This window comes from Dreissena polymorpha, chromosome 14, assembly GCF_020536995.1.
Source record: "Dreissena polymorpha isolate Duluth1 chromosome 14, UMN_Dpol_1.0, whole genome shotgun sequence".
In the NCBI taxonomy this organism is placed as follows: Eukaryota; Metazoa; Mollusca; class Bivalvia; order Myida; family Dreissenidae; genus Dreissena; species Dreissena polymorpha.
The window spans coordinates 66,586,462-66,602,213 of NC_068368.1; the positions used below are offsets into that span (position 1 = coordinate 66,586,462).

General features: G+C 35.7%; 1 protein-coding gene across 11 annotated transcripts in view; it reads left to right on the top strand.

The window, feature by feature from the left end:
* The first annotated feature begins 208 nt into the window (after window positions 1–208).
* The window catches only part of LOC127858464 (neurofascin-like), a 254,106-nt gene continuing 238,562 nt past the window's right edge, over window positions 209–15,752 (top strand). For all 11 annotated transcript variants that reach the window (XM_052395649.1, XM_052395651.1, XM_052395650.1 and 8 more), the window contains exon 1: window positions 209–873. The gene's annotated coding sequence lies outside the window, so the exon portion shown is untranslated. The remainder of the gene's footprint in view (window positions 874–15,752) is intronic.

The window sequence follows — 15,752 nt, forward strand, 5'->3', positions numbered from 1 at the left end:
AAAGTTTTGTCACAGATTAGCCTGTGCAGTCTGAACAGGCTAATCATGAATAAAACTTTACGCTTAAACTGCATTTTCGCTTATTAGACACTTCTTTAAATATAAAATATCATAAAAGCAGTAAGTGTTGTCCCTGATTGCGTGCAGACATCAAAGACTTAAATCTGGGAGGACACATTGCACACATGCAATGGTGCATTAGACTCCATTTTCCCAAAGCATTATGTTCATTTAGATGTAAAAGTGAAAATATCAGGCTACATCAGATTGTGACAGTCCTATTTGACACTGTCAATGTTATCTGGAAAGTTATCTTGTAAGTCAATATTTGAAATTTGTACTGTAGCTCACTCAGTCTGTTGAAGGATTTATTGTCGCTGGGAATAATCGTGTAATCGTTTAAGTTGTTAAGTATGTTCACGTTGAGTTAAAGACTATAAATGGTGACAGTTTCTTCAGTTTATTAGAGTGAATCATACACACGTTAATGTCACTGCCTTATTTGGTTGTGGGATTTTGTTATGTGTAGTGAAGGGAAACTTGACTTAATATCTGCATCTGTCACATGGTTGTTGGGACAGTGTGAATTAAGGAAACTGTCGGCTGCATGCCGTTGTAAAGGTGCATAGCAAAAGCTTTTGTGATATTTTACAGGTAACTGAAGGAGGTTTGTGCAGTCTCGTAAGAAGACTGACAGAACTGAGAAGACAGACAGGAAAGTATTAGCTTGGTGTACAGACGGATTTTAAATATTATTTTTAGACAGTGAGTTAAAGGCTATTTGGATTAAAAAGAAAAGGTTGACCATTGAAAAAAAAAGAAATTGTTCGGATTAACATTCGTGTAGTGGGGACTTATCTGTTACACACAAAGGTAGGTGAAATGTTTGTCTTTTCTGCAGGTTGTTTATATCTATGTGCACAATTTACTTACAAAATTGTTTGTACACAACGCAACAGACTATAATACTATATTAGTATTGTGTAACCAGTTAATACCATTTATATATTTGATATTTGATTCAAGAAAAGATAAGATGTGGAAAAAAACTTGTTTCCATGTGCCCCCATCAGACTTTATATCCTTTAATGTGAATCTACATAAATCTATGTGGATGATAGAATCATTTAATAAACATCTAAATTAATATTAGTCAATAACATAATTATTTTGCAGAATATATTATGAAAAATGCCCATGGGTTTTAACTGCATTATGTCCAATATAATCCTACAATTAAAAGATGACAATGTTGTTGACAAGTTGGCATGTTATCTGAGCATTGATTTCTCATTGTCAACCAATTGAAATTGGAAAAGTAGATCCATACTGGATATTGACATGCATGTTTTCTGGTGATGTGAGACTGTCAGATATTGGCACAGTGATTGAATGCCTTGATGAAGTGTGATGCAGTGGGATTTGATTAGTCCTTTATCTTCTAAAATTGCCTGTTGTGGTGTGTTAATTGATTTTTATCTTGGCTGTTTTCAGAGAAAACCTTGAGGTATTGTCAAAGCCAGCTTGTCCTGTCGTCCGCTGTCCGCATCATGCTAAAACCTTAACATTTTGTTAACCTTTTGAACATTGGTTCTAAAATTAAAGTGCTTCAACCTACAACATTGAAACTTCATATGTAGCTGCACCTTGACGAACTCTACATGGCACATCTAACAGTGTCCGACAAATTTCTTTTTTTTCAGGTAGCCCACTGGGCTACCAATAAAAATATTTGGTAGCCCATAATAGTGCTGCAACAATATACCGGTATATCGGTATATATCGCAATACGCAATCCGCATATTGTATTGCGATACGATTTTCGTCATACCGGTACGAAAATTTTGCAAACATGCATCTACATTTCGTTCAGAAAAGCCATCCAAAATAATGATACATTGTATCAAGGTAAACAAAACAAAGCGGTATTTTGTAAAAATAAATTGTTACGTAAAAAGTCTATTATACAGAGTAGCGTTGTTACATGGGAACATTCATTCTATGCTTTTAAACGAATTATCGTTGGATTAATTACGCACAACTAAATGTTTCGTTCGATTCTGAAATGAGCATTATTAAATTTGTAATCCGAATTTCGGAAACACGCTTCCGAAATGTAATGCTAACACGACAATAAAAAAGTGCTTTATTCTTTTTCTTAATAAAAAGCGCGCGAAAATTATACAGACATGTAGAACGTCGCGTGCAAAGTGTGGGTGTATTTGTGTTGTATAAAACGGGAACATCACGTCAGGCGATTTACGCGTGTTCAGTGGGGAAAAAAAACCGCCCAATTGGAAGTTATTTCATCACATCTTTAAATAGTAACAAATGCCAAAATGTATTTGATATTTAAGAAAATTGGTGAATGTTTGTGTTTTGTATTATTCTTGAGCATTTTTATAGTAAACATTTACCAGAATTTGCTTTAAAACTGGAATATACGGGATTATCGGGTAATTGGCGAGTTATAATTCTGGTACAAGTAAGCAATATATTGCGATATATTGCAATACGGGTTTTTGAGCTGACAATATATCGCAATACGCTTTTTGGCGTATTGTTGCAGCACTAGCCCATAACATTTTCCTGTACAAATGATAAGAGGAAGGTTTTCATCCTCATTTTATTTCTTCATTTACACAAACATAATATGTATACATACATATACATAAAACAGCAAGTAGTCCGATGTACACAGTCAATATCGTAAATAAATGTTACAGTACAGGCACCGAGTACTTAAATGTAAATGTACCAAAGAAAATCATTTACTACATGTAGATATTACATGTATGTGCACATGTATGTGTACTTAAATTCGGACAGCACGTTAAGTCGTAAACGTAAAATAAGCGTTAAGATGATCAATACGATTGACTCGTATGGTGTAAATCAATGCAATTGCCCTTTTTAACAACAAATACCGAGTTTCAAGAAATCAAGAGTATTCAATCATTTATTTACTTGTGTCCGACTTTAAGTACTGTCCGAATTTACGTATTGCATCCCTGTGTTACGACACTTGTGTGCAGTCAGTATACAATACAATAATTGTTTCAATAATGAAGGAAATGATACAGTGTAACGGTAACGATACAGCGTGTTTACATGATATTTTATTAAGAGAAAATGTCAATGCCAAAGAATTCGCGAGATACCCCGGTACTTTAGTTGAAATTCACAACGAAACTTTTAATGGAAATTAAATGATCTCAATGTTGTACCCGCTACGAAATTTTTATTTACAAATAAATACACCCACGCCAATTTTCGCGCGCTTTTTATCAGGACAAAGAAATTCATTTCTTAAACGTAGAATTTTGTAACCTAAAATAGCTGTACACAACGCGTGCAAACCGTGGCAGGTTATTTACGCATGTTGCAATACAACGGTCCTGATTGGGAGCTTATTTCATCATATCTTTAAATAGAACCATATGCCGAAATTCATTTGACACTTTAGAAAATTTCAAACGTTTGTGTTTATGATTCTTATCGTCGATATTACCCACCCATAATTTGGTTTTAAAAATATAAATCGGGCATATATGGGATTATTGATTAACAGTCGATTAATCCAATTATTAATTGACAATGCAAACTAACTAGCATGTGTTAACCGCATTCACAAAGTTGTCATTAATATTAATTTTCGGTTTCATTACCGTTTTGAAGAATCCGCTATTGCTTTGATTTATTTAATGTTTGGCGTCCTTGGATATTTAACGACATCAAAAACGTTGTCGCTATTGCTCATTGTTGTGGTTAACAAAGAATTCCAAACTGCGAAATGATGTTGCATCATGTGCGCCAACTATCCAACCGGCTCTCATTATATTATTAGCAGACGACAAATGGTGGTTCTGATTGGATGATTAAAATACACTGTTACTGTTTAAGACATTACCGCAAGTGATCGGTGACTGATCGGATAATTGATTGCACTTTGTTATCGGATTATAAGCAATACACAGTGTACAAACGCATGGTCAGCGTGTTTATTCTACGCATGTCTGTCAATAAACCGGGCTACCGCTCTTATAAATTTATAGTAGCCCGGCGGGCGTTAGCTGGAAAATTTCAGTAGCCCGATGAAAAATTTCGGTAGCCCCCGGGCTCCGGGCAATGGATTTGTCGGACACTGCATCTAATTTCGGGTAACTAAGTCAAAGGTCAAGGTCACTGTGACCTCTAAAAAAAAGTCCAAAAAATCTGACAAGCTTTCATTTATTCAAAACTGCGCCCGCAGCCGATCGTTGGCACCGGTTATGCGGTGCTCTTGTTTAGTTAAAGAGCTGTGCGTTAACATGGGTGATTTCAATTGTAATTAATTGTAAGAAAATATTATTTGAGCATGGCTCTGGCATAATGGGGCTTAATGCAGCATCATGGCATTAAGGGGCTTAATGCAGCAGCATGGCATAAAGGGGCTTAATGCAGCAGCATGGCATCAAGTGTCATATTAGGGATGGTTAACACGGAGAACACGTATGAAATTTTATAAACAAGTAAACTAGTTATGATAAGGCTGAGAGAAATAGTTGTGAAATAATGTCACCTACAACAGCCTTGCTGTTGGGCTAACTCTTCAGGAACGCAGTAAGAGCGTACATGTACTGTTATAACTTGGGAGACCCTGATTTGATCCCCAATTGGAGCTTAGGATTTTTCTCTTAAATATTTACTTAAAATTAACACAGTACATTAAAAATATTGAGAAAAGTGTACCATTCATACAATTTTTCATATATTTTCAAGCATGAACTTTAAATAAAATATTCATTAAAAACAGGCATTTAAATTTCCATGTAGACATAAAGTTTCTTTGAACTCCTATATTGAATGAACATGTTTTGTATGCAGAGAAAACACACAATAAGGTTCAATAAAGGCACTGATTCTGTGTCCCACACATTTTGAACAGTATTTTACCACCTGGTACCTTGTGTGACCAGAATTAGTTATAAATCCATGTTGTTAAAAGGATTGATTGTTGTTGCTTGAGATATAGGCTGATCAATAGATAGCAGATTGTGGACTATTTCAGCTTCAAGGGAGGTATGGAATGTGCGGCCATCGATTTCTAGTGATCAGATGTCTATTATTTCTTATAATGATAGTGAGAATCTAAAGTGAATTAAAAAATATAGAATTGTTTGCTTTGAATTTCTGGTAGGTGTTATTATTGAACCTGAAATGTTGAGATACATTTTAAATATGAATTAATGGTTTTAATTGACAATTTGAGGTACGTTTTATAGTTTTATTTACAAAATAGTAACTAGTTGATGCCTTGTCAAGCAACCATGTATAAAGGTTAAATAATTGATAACTGACCTGGTCATGCAAAATTGGGTCTTATGTAAATGCAGCCAGCATCTGAGCTCCAGGTCAGCCTGGGCATCGGCGCAATCAGTTCAGGAAAAATTGAATAGTGTTCTGAGAAAACTCAGGCATAATGCATGTGCCTAAAGTGTCGTCCCAGATTAGCGTGTGATGTCCGCACAGGCTAATCAGGGATGACATTTTCCGCTTTAATGGTATTTTTCGTTTAAAGGCAGTCCCTTTTTTACAAAAAATCTAGTTTAAGCAGAAAGTGTCGTCCCTGATTAGCCTGTTTGGACTGCACAGGCTAATCTGGGACGACACTAAACGCACATGAATTAAGCCCAGTTTTCTTAGACCGCGTCTCCATGAATGAGACCAGCAAATTTCTTGCACTACTTTATACCAAAGTAGCTCCTTACCAGACTGTTGGCATACACATGCTGGTTTGGTCGCTATGCTGGCTGTATAAAGCTTAAGCCCTATTTTTGCATGACCCAGACCCAATTTTTTTTTCACAGAAATATTCTTCAATTATCAAAACTGCTTCTTCGTAGCCATGATTGTTTCATTTAAGGTTGCAACTCATGTATGTTTTAATGCCCCCGGATCGAAAGATCAGGGGTATATTGTTTTTGGCCTGTCTGCCTGTCATACATTCATTCATTCATTCATTCATTGTGTGTGTCCCAAAACTTTAACCTTGGTTAAAGTTTGATAACTTTTGCAATATTGAAGATAGCAACTTCATATTTGGCATGCATGTGTATCTCGTGGAGCTGCTCATTTTGAGTGGTTAAAAGTCAAGGTCAAGGTCATCCTTCAAGGTCAAAGGTCAAATATCATTGTATTTTTCTTTCCTAAAACTTTAACCCTCGTTAAAGTTTTATCATAACTTTTTAAATATTGAACACAGCAACTTCATATTTGGCATGCATGTGTATCTCGTGGAGCTGCACATTTTGAGTGGTTAAAGATTAAGGTCATTCTTCAAGGTCAGACGTCCAAAATAAAAAAATAAATAAATTCATTTCTCCATTCAATCTCTTACTTACTTCTCGTGGAGCTGCATATTTTGCGTGGTGAAAGGTCAAGGTCATTCTTCAAGGTCAAAGGTAAAAAAAAATCAAAGCGGCGCATTAGGGGGCATTGTGTTGCTGACAAACACATCTCTTGTTTTGGTCTTACAAGAAGCACATGTATGCCAGACTCTGATGAATATAGCATGATAATTGAAGTTCTAAAAAAAGCAAAATCAACTAGTACAAGAATGTGAATTCTTTCACTTTCTCAAAAGTGAAAGAGGTTTGGCTATGGCAGTTTATGTGATGAAAACACAGATGGCTTTAAATCTCTAACAAGCTGTTAATTTTGGGAAACAAATGGAAAACCCATTATGGATGATTGATTGCCATTCTGACACTCACTCACTTTCAACCTGCAGGATTGTACATGTGCACAGTGCAGTGTTCAGGGTCAAGGAGGGAATTGATAGGGTCAACAGGTCCAGTAAGCAGGGCTTGTTGTGATTGAGGGCATTGCAAAGTGTATTGCAGTGTCATCCAGGCATTCTTCTTGTATGGTTGAATGAGAGTCTAAGGTACATGTGGTTTGGTAAATGAATAGATTCTGAGAACACATTTCTGTGTATGTTGGAGAGTTTTTCCCGCTGCTCTGTTTGCCCTGGTCTAAAAGCTTTGCTCTCTATTCTAAAGATAAACTTGTAATCTTTTAACTAGAATAGTATGCCATTATGTTACAGTTTATTTAATTATGTTTAAACAATATTCTAGAATGAACACTAAACACATTTATTTGCACACTGTTGATCTTAATTTGCCTCATTTCGCCTGCTAGTTGATCATGATTTTATCATGAACACCCTAATAGTAGCAGCAGGGCCACCAAACCAACTGTACAGATGCCGCCATTAATATTTAATGAGATAAATAACATCATCACAATTATATATCAGCCTCGCTGTGAGAAATGGGGATTGAATGAGTGTGTGTAAAGTGTTGTCCAAGATAAGCCTGTGCAGTCCAAACAGGCTAATCTGGGAGGACACTTTTCGCTTTGATTTTATTGTTGTTTAAAGGAAAACCCTTAATGATGAAAATCAAGTTTAGGCAGAAAGTGTCGTCCCTGATTAACCTGTGCAGATTGACAAGGCTTATCTAGGACAACACTGTATGCACATGCATTAAACCACTTTTTACAGAGTGAGGCTTGCTGTTTTTTGAACCCTTTAATACTCCTGTAGCCATTAGTGTTATTTCAGCACACCAATAATACATTTGTTCATTAGAGTGGCCAGAAAAATGATTGGAGCTATAACAGCAAATGAGCCTCTTCGTGTGTTAGGTCATAAAATATTTACGAGCCCCTTGTGTTCATAAGTTATTTTCTTTCATTTGTCGTTTGATGTCATAATTTTGTAGGTCCTCACTCGATGACCTTTACCACTTATTCTGATTAAGTTCAGGATTCATATGTAAGCCTATAGTGTCTGTCTTCATTAAATAACCATCAGAGGCCCATAGGTTGTCAGATTGCAGAGTTGTTTGATTATGTTGTATAGTATTGGTGGAAATTTATCTGGTATTTTGGGACACTTTGGCCTAAAAAAACATTTTACGCTTATGTTAATGCTTTGAGATAAAAATGTGCTGTTAAATACTCCTTCCCCCAAATATTTATTAATTATTGTATCTTTACTAGAAAATCTTAACCCCCCCCCCCCCCTAAAAAAAAATTGAAAAAAAGTCAGACAAAACACATTCATTACAAAACAAAATTGTATTAGTCCAGTATGTATAGTTTAACACAATTCAATGCATATAAAAGCTGAAGTATACATTTTGTTGAAATAATCTAATAATAAGATTAGCAATTGTCAGTTTTATAATAGGCTTAAGTGGAAAATAATCTCTTACTAGAAATGGCGCGGCAGAGGCCGACGCGTATCCCCACGCCGCATGTTTGACCCAAGGGCGCCCCAGGGTTGATCATGGGGCCATGCATAGTTGAGATTGACTGTATTGTCATAAGAGAAGTTCAGTATCAATTAGAAGTGAATGGGTGTAAAAATAAAGAAGTTATAGTAAAAGGCAATTTTGGGAGGGTGTGGCCTATGTGGGCGGGGTGCCCCAGGGTTGGTAATGGGGCCATGCATAGTTGAGATTGACCGTATTGTCATAAGAGAGGTTCAGTATCAATTTGAAGTGAATCAGTGTATTAATGAAGAAATTATAGTAAAAGGCAATTTTGGGCGGGTGTGGTCTATGTGGGCGTGGCGCCCCAGGGTTGGCAACGGGGCCATGCATAGTTGAGTTTGACCGTTTTGTCATAAGAGAGGTTCAGTATCAATTTGAAGTGAATCAGTGTAGAAATGAAGAAGTTAATGTAAAATAACCTAATTTTTTTTTATAGTAAATGGATTTTTTTGGTGGGTGTGGCCTATGTGGGCGGGCGCCCCAGGGTTGGGATTGGGGCCATGCATAGTTGAGATTGACCCTAATGTTATAACAAAAGTTCAGTATCAATTTGAAGTGAATCCGTGTAGAAATGAAAAAATTATAGTAAATGGAAATTTTTGGTGGGTGTGGCCTATGTGGGCGGGGCGCCCCAGGGTTGGGAATGGGGCCATGCATGGTTGAGATTGACCGTATTGTCATAGGTGAGGTCCAGTATCAATTTGAAGTGAATCGGTGTAGAAATAAAGAAGTAAATGTAAAATAACCTAAAAAAATGAGTGATAATTTCTGACGCGGCCCCACCCCAACCCCTATAACTTTTGACCCAGGGGTCAGATCAAAATTCCAAATAGTGCACCGTCGCACATATGCTCATAGCTACCATGTGTGTAAATTTCAAGGTTCTAGTGCTTTTAGTGTAGGAGGAGATAGTGGCCAGGACGGACGGACGGACAGACGGACGGACAGACGGACGGACGGCGGAGATCACCACAATATCCCCACCTTTTTTTCAAAAAGCGTGGGGATAAAAATAGCAGAACGCCTGGACATTGTGTCTAGTCACTCTCTGTCAATGCTAATATGTTGATGACTTATCTGTCAATATCCCCATCCTTACCAGGAAATTTAACACCTTTTATCATTCTGGTGGAATGTAACCTCATCTATGAAAAGGTCATTCCCCATGTTTTATTCACTTATGGTGAACTTACATTTGGTGAATTGCAATAATTTGTCTAGTTGGGTTTATACAGTAATCTGTAAAAGCAAATACAAAGTTAAATGTGTAATTTAAAGTAGGTGTGGGTTATTGTTCTTAAGAATGTGAACTTCAACTTTACAATGTAAATGCATGAAAAAACTACACATTATTGGCATTCTTCAAAGTAATAAGTTATTTAATAATATAATTGCCTGCTCAAACATCGTATGTAAGACATGAAAAACGTTTTTGACTTGAAGCAATGTCTATGTTGTTATTACACCAAAGGGTCAGCAATCATTGAAAAGGCATCTTGAACTCTGCTCTCTTTCAACATTTCACCTTTTGCAAGAAAAAAGCAACAACATTAAAAGCGAAACATCGGAAATTGAGTAACTTTTTGTCCCAAATTAGCCTGTGCTGTCTGCACAGGTAAATATGGAACAACTCTTTCCGCCCTAACTGTATTTTCACTTAGAAGAAACCTATTTTGAAAGAAAAATGCCATACAAGCAGAACGTGTCGTCCCTTTGCGGACTGCACAGGCTAATCTGGGACGACACTCTATGCACATGAATTTAGTTCCCAGAAACAGGCTGAATTATCATTTTCTTTCCTCCAACAAGCTTCTCCTATGAAAGCTTCAACATAAGGTCAGTTTCAGGATCTGACATTTATAGCTGGCCAGGTAATATAAGCCAGCACTGGATACCCATTACCATGTCACTTCCAGGCCCACTGGGCAGGCAAACAAGCTCCCAAATAGCCCCATTATCTGGGCAAGACCATGACTGCAGGTGTGAAGTCTGGGTATCCCTGTGATATGACCACAGTTTTATTGCTGTGGCAACTGAGTGTGGCAAATAGCAGAAGCAATAAAATTAGTGTTTGGCATGCAAACCCTGGGCCAAACCACAAAGGTGATCTTCATGATGTTATTGATAGCTGAAGTAAAATACATGTACAATCTGATTTTAAAAAGGAGAGCACATTTTTGCATTTCAGCCATGCAAATAAGAAAATAGTGCTTTATGCATGTGCATATAATGTTGTCCCAGATTAGCCTGTGCATAGGCTCTTCTGGAACGACACTCTTTGTTAAAACTGGATTCTCACTTAGAAGAGATTTCCTTTAAATGAAAAATGCCATAAAAGCGGAAAGTGTCGTTCCTGATAAGCCTGTAAAGGTCCTGTAAATTAACGGAGGTCCTGTTTTTGTTCGCATTTTACCGGACCTACTGTCCTGTAAAATTTGCGTAATTAAGATTTGACTACCATTTTATGTTTAGTTTAAAGTTTAAACCTATTTATTTTTTATCTATTGTATCGAAAGCCTCAGGCTTATTAAAACACTCTAGACTTGGAGTGTTTCCTTTTATTTTAATTGGTTATATTTTTATGTTTCTATGAATATGCTTTGCTCCAACTTTAGCATGTTAGCCATTCAAAACGTAACTGTGTATGGATAACAGGATTTGTCTACCATTTTATTCCCTGTTATTTTTAGCAGTTTATTTTCAGGGATTCTAAGTCTGTTCACACCATCTGTGTTTATTGGTGCCAACTTGTATTTATTTGACAGGGATGCATTGTAACAGGACAATTAGATATCAGTTAAATGTGATAATGATCTAGCAATATTATTGTAATTTGCTGCACAATCAATACATAATAGGGTGACATATGCCTCCAGCTAGTTTTACCATTATATTGAGCATTTTTGAAAAGGTATGGTACATAGAAAATGCTGTATTCAGTGTATTGTAATAAAGCAGGATTTATGGATTGACCATGCATACCCTTGCAAAAAGTTAACCCACTTTCATACCAAAACACACTTAAACCAACATAAAACTGTGTTTTTTCTAAGTTTTTCTGAGCGGAAGTTGGTTTTTGCTAATAAAAGCGAGTTTTATGTGAGCTAAACTGTGCTTAACTGAGTTTAAAGTTGGTTTTTTAAAGTAGATGTGTGTTAAAGCGAGTTTTTTTGCTGTAAGAAGTTGTTTTTTTATGTGTCAAAAGTGAGTCTTTTTATTTATGAGTTGGTTTATGTGTGTTTAAGTGTGTCTTTTTGTTTCATAAGCGAGTCTTTTACAACAGAAGTGGGTCTTTTTATAAACAGAAGTGGGTTAAAGCGAGTTTAAGTTGGTCTTTTTATAAATAATTTGAAAGCCGCAACAAGGCTAAAAGACTCACTTTAACACACTTATCAATAAGTTGGTCTTTTGTTTATTAACATAACTCAACAATAAACAATAATTCTTCAACTAGGTCTTTGTTTCATGTTTATAGATATATATTATCAAGGTGAATTGTAAAGGGGCTTTTTTACAGCTTGTTTGCCATTGCACCTTTTGTACATTTATGGGCTCCCCATAATTTTAAGGAAACATTGGATAAAAATTGCTCTTTCAGAACATCACAGGTTCACAGATACTATAAAAAATGTTAAAATGTTCAAACTTAGTTTTATACCTGAATATGAAATTGTTTGTCTTTCACTTTGAATCAATACATAAATATTAAATATATTATAAGAACAATCACACATCTATAAAAATGTGAATACTTCCATTTAATTCATGTTCTTTGGAGAATTCAATAGACTTACAGTGTGTTTTTTTATTCATTTTTTGAGGGGGAGAGTGACACTGTTTCTATAATAAATAAAACTAGTTTCAGTGTGAAAGTGTTGATTAATATATGGAAACTTATGTGGGCTTGCCAGCATCAATTATATCTCCTCAACATAAAAACAATAACTATTTTAACTTTCTTATACTGATATTTAACCCCCATACAATTTATGCCTACCACATTGACCATTAACATACAATTTAAAAGGCAATAAAAATAAATAATATTTATACTATTAATATTATTTGCTAACACCATTCAGCATGTTTTTTTTAAATATTCACAATTAAATATAATATGCTAAGGGTGCTGTGTATTATTCAATAAATACATATATGTTGGTGTTGAAATCAGTAGATATTTCTCAGATTTAGTAATTGGCTGACACACATAAGAGATTAGCCCCCCCCCCCAATTAAATCATAAACATTAATTCTTATCACAGTATCAGTGCTCCATCTATAGGCCTAACAAAGGGGTGTTGATAAGACTTTTGATTGGCTGAGCCACCATCTATTTGAAAACAAGCGACTTTGATTGGCTGGAGACAGGAAGTTATGTTTTGAAAACAAAGGGGGTTTTCATCAACTGACTTTGAGCTTTAAGGTATAATTGAGTAACATTAAGACTTATAATTCTAGTTTAAAATGTCTTGAATAACTTTCAGCATGAAGTATTGTGTGGTGAAAACAATGTGTATGTACTACAATGTGTAAATCAACAATAAGTTTGTTGCAAAGGAGATTCAAAGTGGATGGTTAAAGTGATATGGTCTCATAATTCATCAACTGCCTGTTATCTTGGAATACTGAAGAACAGTTGTTTTAGGTTTGTATTTTCATTTTTACATCACTTTTTTATTTAGTTTTATATTGAATTAATTATGATCATTATCATATTTATGTATTGTCACTGGGAAATGTAAATGGATAAGTATAAATGTAATGCAATTATAAGGAAAAACAACACCATTTGAATAATTATGGCTGTATTTTATGATTATTGTCATCTTAAATGTTATTTATACCTATTTCTGGTCATTAATGAACAGATTTCTTTCCCACATATTCAATGAAAACTTTTATATTTTAAATTTGAAGGTTAAACTCCCAAGGTGAAATTTACATTGATTGGAAGATTCTTTGGATAGAATATTCCTGCCAAAAGACAGCAGAAGGGGGACTAACTGATGTATGGATTTTGACACCAGATTTTACCCTGCACGAGCAGCCCAACTTGAGAAGATCAGGAGTGGGAAAACCGAGCCCTGTGCTTGACCAAGGAAAGTTGGATTTGTTGAGAGGTAAAACTATACAGGTTTTAGCATTTGAAAGGCGTCACACTTCCGACCAGTCCACACAGCCAAATGAGACCACATATCTTGGTACATTTTCAAACAGTATTTTCTACCACACGTAATTTCTTTTAATTATTTATGACAAGCGTTAAGTCACATGTGATCACAGGATTTAAATTGCAAAAATAAACAAACAAAAACAACAAGCAAACAAACTTGTTTTGATTTAAATTAATAATATTTATAGTAACAAGATATACCATAACAGCAATATTTATCACTTACATTATAAAATATCTTTCAGGACCTGATCTCAAATGAGATCATGCACAAGACGCACCTCGCAAAGGCCATGACAGTATAGTTTTCAGACCTGATCAGCTGGTGACTGCTCTATGAAGTGCTGTTCAACCTCCCCTAAGGGGGAGATTCGAGAGGGTCTCCTGATTGCTGAACACTACGCCATGGTTGGTATGATTCTTTTTTATAGGGAAAAAGGGGATTTAAATATATAGGTGTTCTACTGCCTCCATATTCATTTTGAAACAAACATAATGCAATTGATTCAAATTTGACTCCAGCTCATAATCTGTCTTGCGTTAATTTAATACTACTGCTAAAATTTAAGAGTTACTAAAAATTGTGTTTGTGTATAAAAGTTTTGAGAATTTAACACATAGGCAGACAAAAATAACCTCAGTATAAAGTTAACGATCAAGCTCTAATTTTGAACGATATAAAAAATTCAAGCAACAGTAATTTGCCTCCTTGTTTCAAAAACCTCTTTTGAAATCCTTCTAATGTAGATGATGTTAAAATGGGATATCTGAACTGATGATATTGATGTAAAAGTTTATTCCACCAAAATCAAGTCATTCAGATCAGACTTGATTTGGGTGGAATAAACTTCTACATGTTTTTTTAATACTGTAATGTACAGTAAAATCCTGCATTGATTGTTCATATACATTTCAGTTGTCATCTCCAAAAAGTTTGCCCTGCCCATATCAACAGTGGAAGAGAACATGAGTTGGGCCTTGAGGAGGCTTCGTGTCATGTACTGCGGGGAGAATATATAAACTGTTTAGTGCTGAGCAATATGTTCCTTTGTTCATAGGTGTAAATATGTGTAAAGGGCTATTCCAGGAAAAGATAGGATGAAGGATTCCTTAATGTTGTCATTTTATAAATCCGGTACCACCAACACAGTTAAAAACAATTATTATTAATTTTATCCTCTGTATCACCCCTCACTAACTGAAACTGTATATAATCATGGTTCATACCCTTCCTCCCATTTTTACCTGTGGTAGCCCAAAGAGGAGAATGTTATTTATTTTAATTTATTATGTTAAATGTGCTCGCATATTGTGATAATGTATCTTGGGTAGATGTTTTCCTGGTTTTGTTAAAAATGCACTGTAAAAATGTTCACATTATTTGTTTTTTTTTAATATAAACATTGTTTTTTGCAAATTGTGTGTGTCTTTTATTTATAATCACATGGGGCTTGTAATGATCTGTTGTGATTTTATCTCAAATAACCTTTTTACCATTAAGGTGTAAATATTTTTTTTTACAAAGGTTACAGGTCAAACAAGCAAAATTTTATGATCCCTTAAGCGAACAAAAGACTCACAAAAACCAACTTAAACACACTATTGTAGACAGAAGTGTGTTTAAGTTGGTTTTTATACGCCCGTATAAAATACGGGACGTATTATGTGAAACCCCTTGGCGGCGGGCGGGCGGGCGGCGGGCGGCGGGCGGAAGGCATCACTTTGTCCGGACTCTAATTCAAATTGTATTCATCCGATCTTCACCAAACTTGGTCAGCAGTTGCATCTAGTTGATATCTAGGCCAAGTTCGAATATGGGTCATGCCGGGTCAAAAACTAGGTCATAGGGTCAATAAGTGCATTTTCAAAGGGGCCACTTTGTCCGGACTCTATTTCAAATTGTATTCATCCGATCTTCACCAAACTTGGTCAGCAGTTGTATCTAGTTGATATCTAGGCCAAGTTCGAATATGGGTCATGCCGGGTCAAAAACTAGGTCATAGGGTCAATAAGTGCATTTTCAAAGGGGCCACTTTGTCCGGACTCTATTTCAAATTGTATTCATCCGATCTTCACCAAACTTGGTCAGCAGTTGCATCTAGTTGATATATAGGCCAAGTTCGAATATGGGTCATGCCGGGTCAAAAACTAGGTCATAGGGTCAATTAGTGCATTTTCAACGGCGCCACTTTGTCCGGACTCTAATTCAAATTGTATTCATCCGATCTTCACCAAATTTGGTCAGAAGTTGT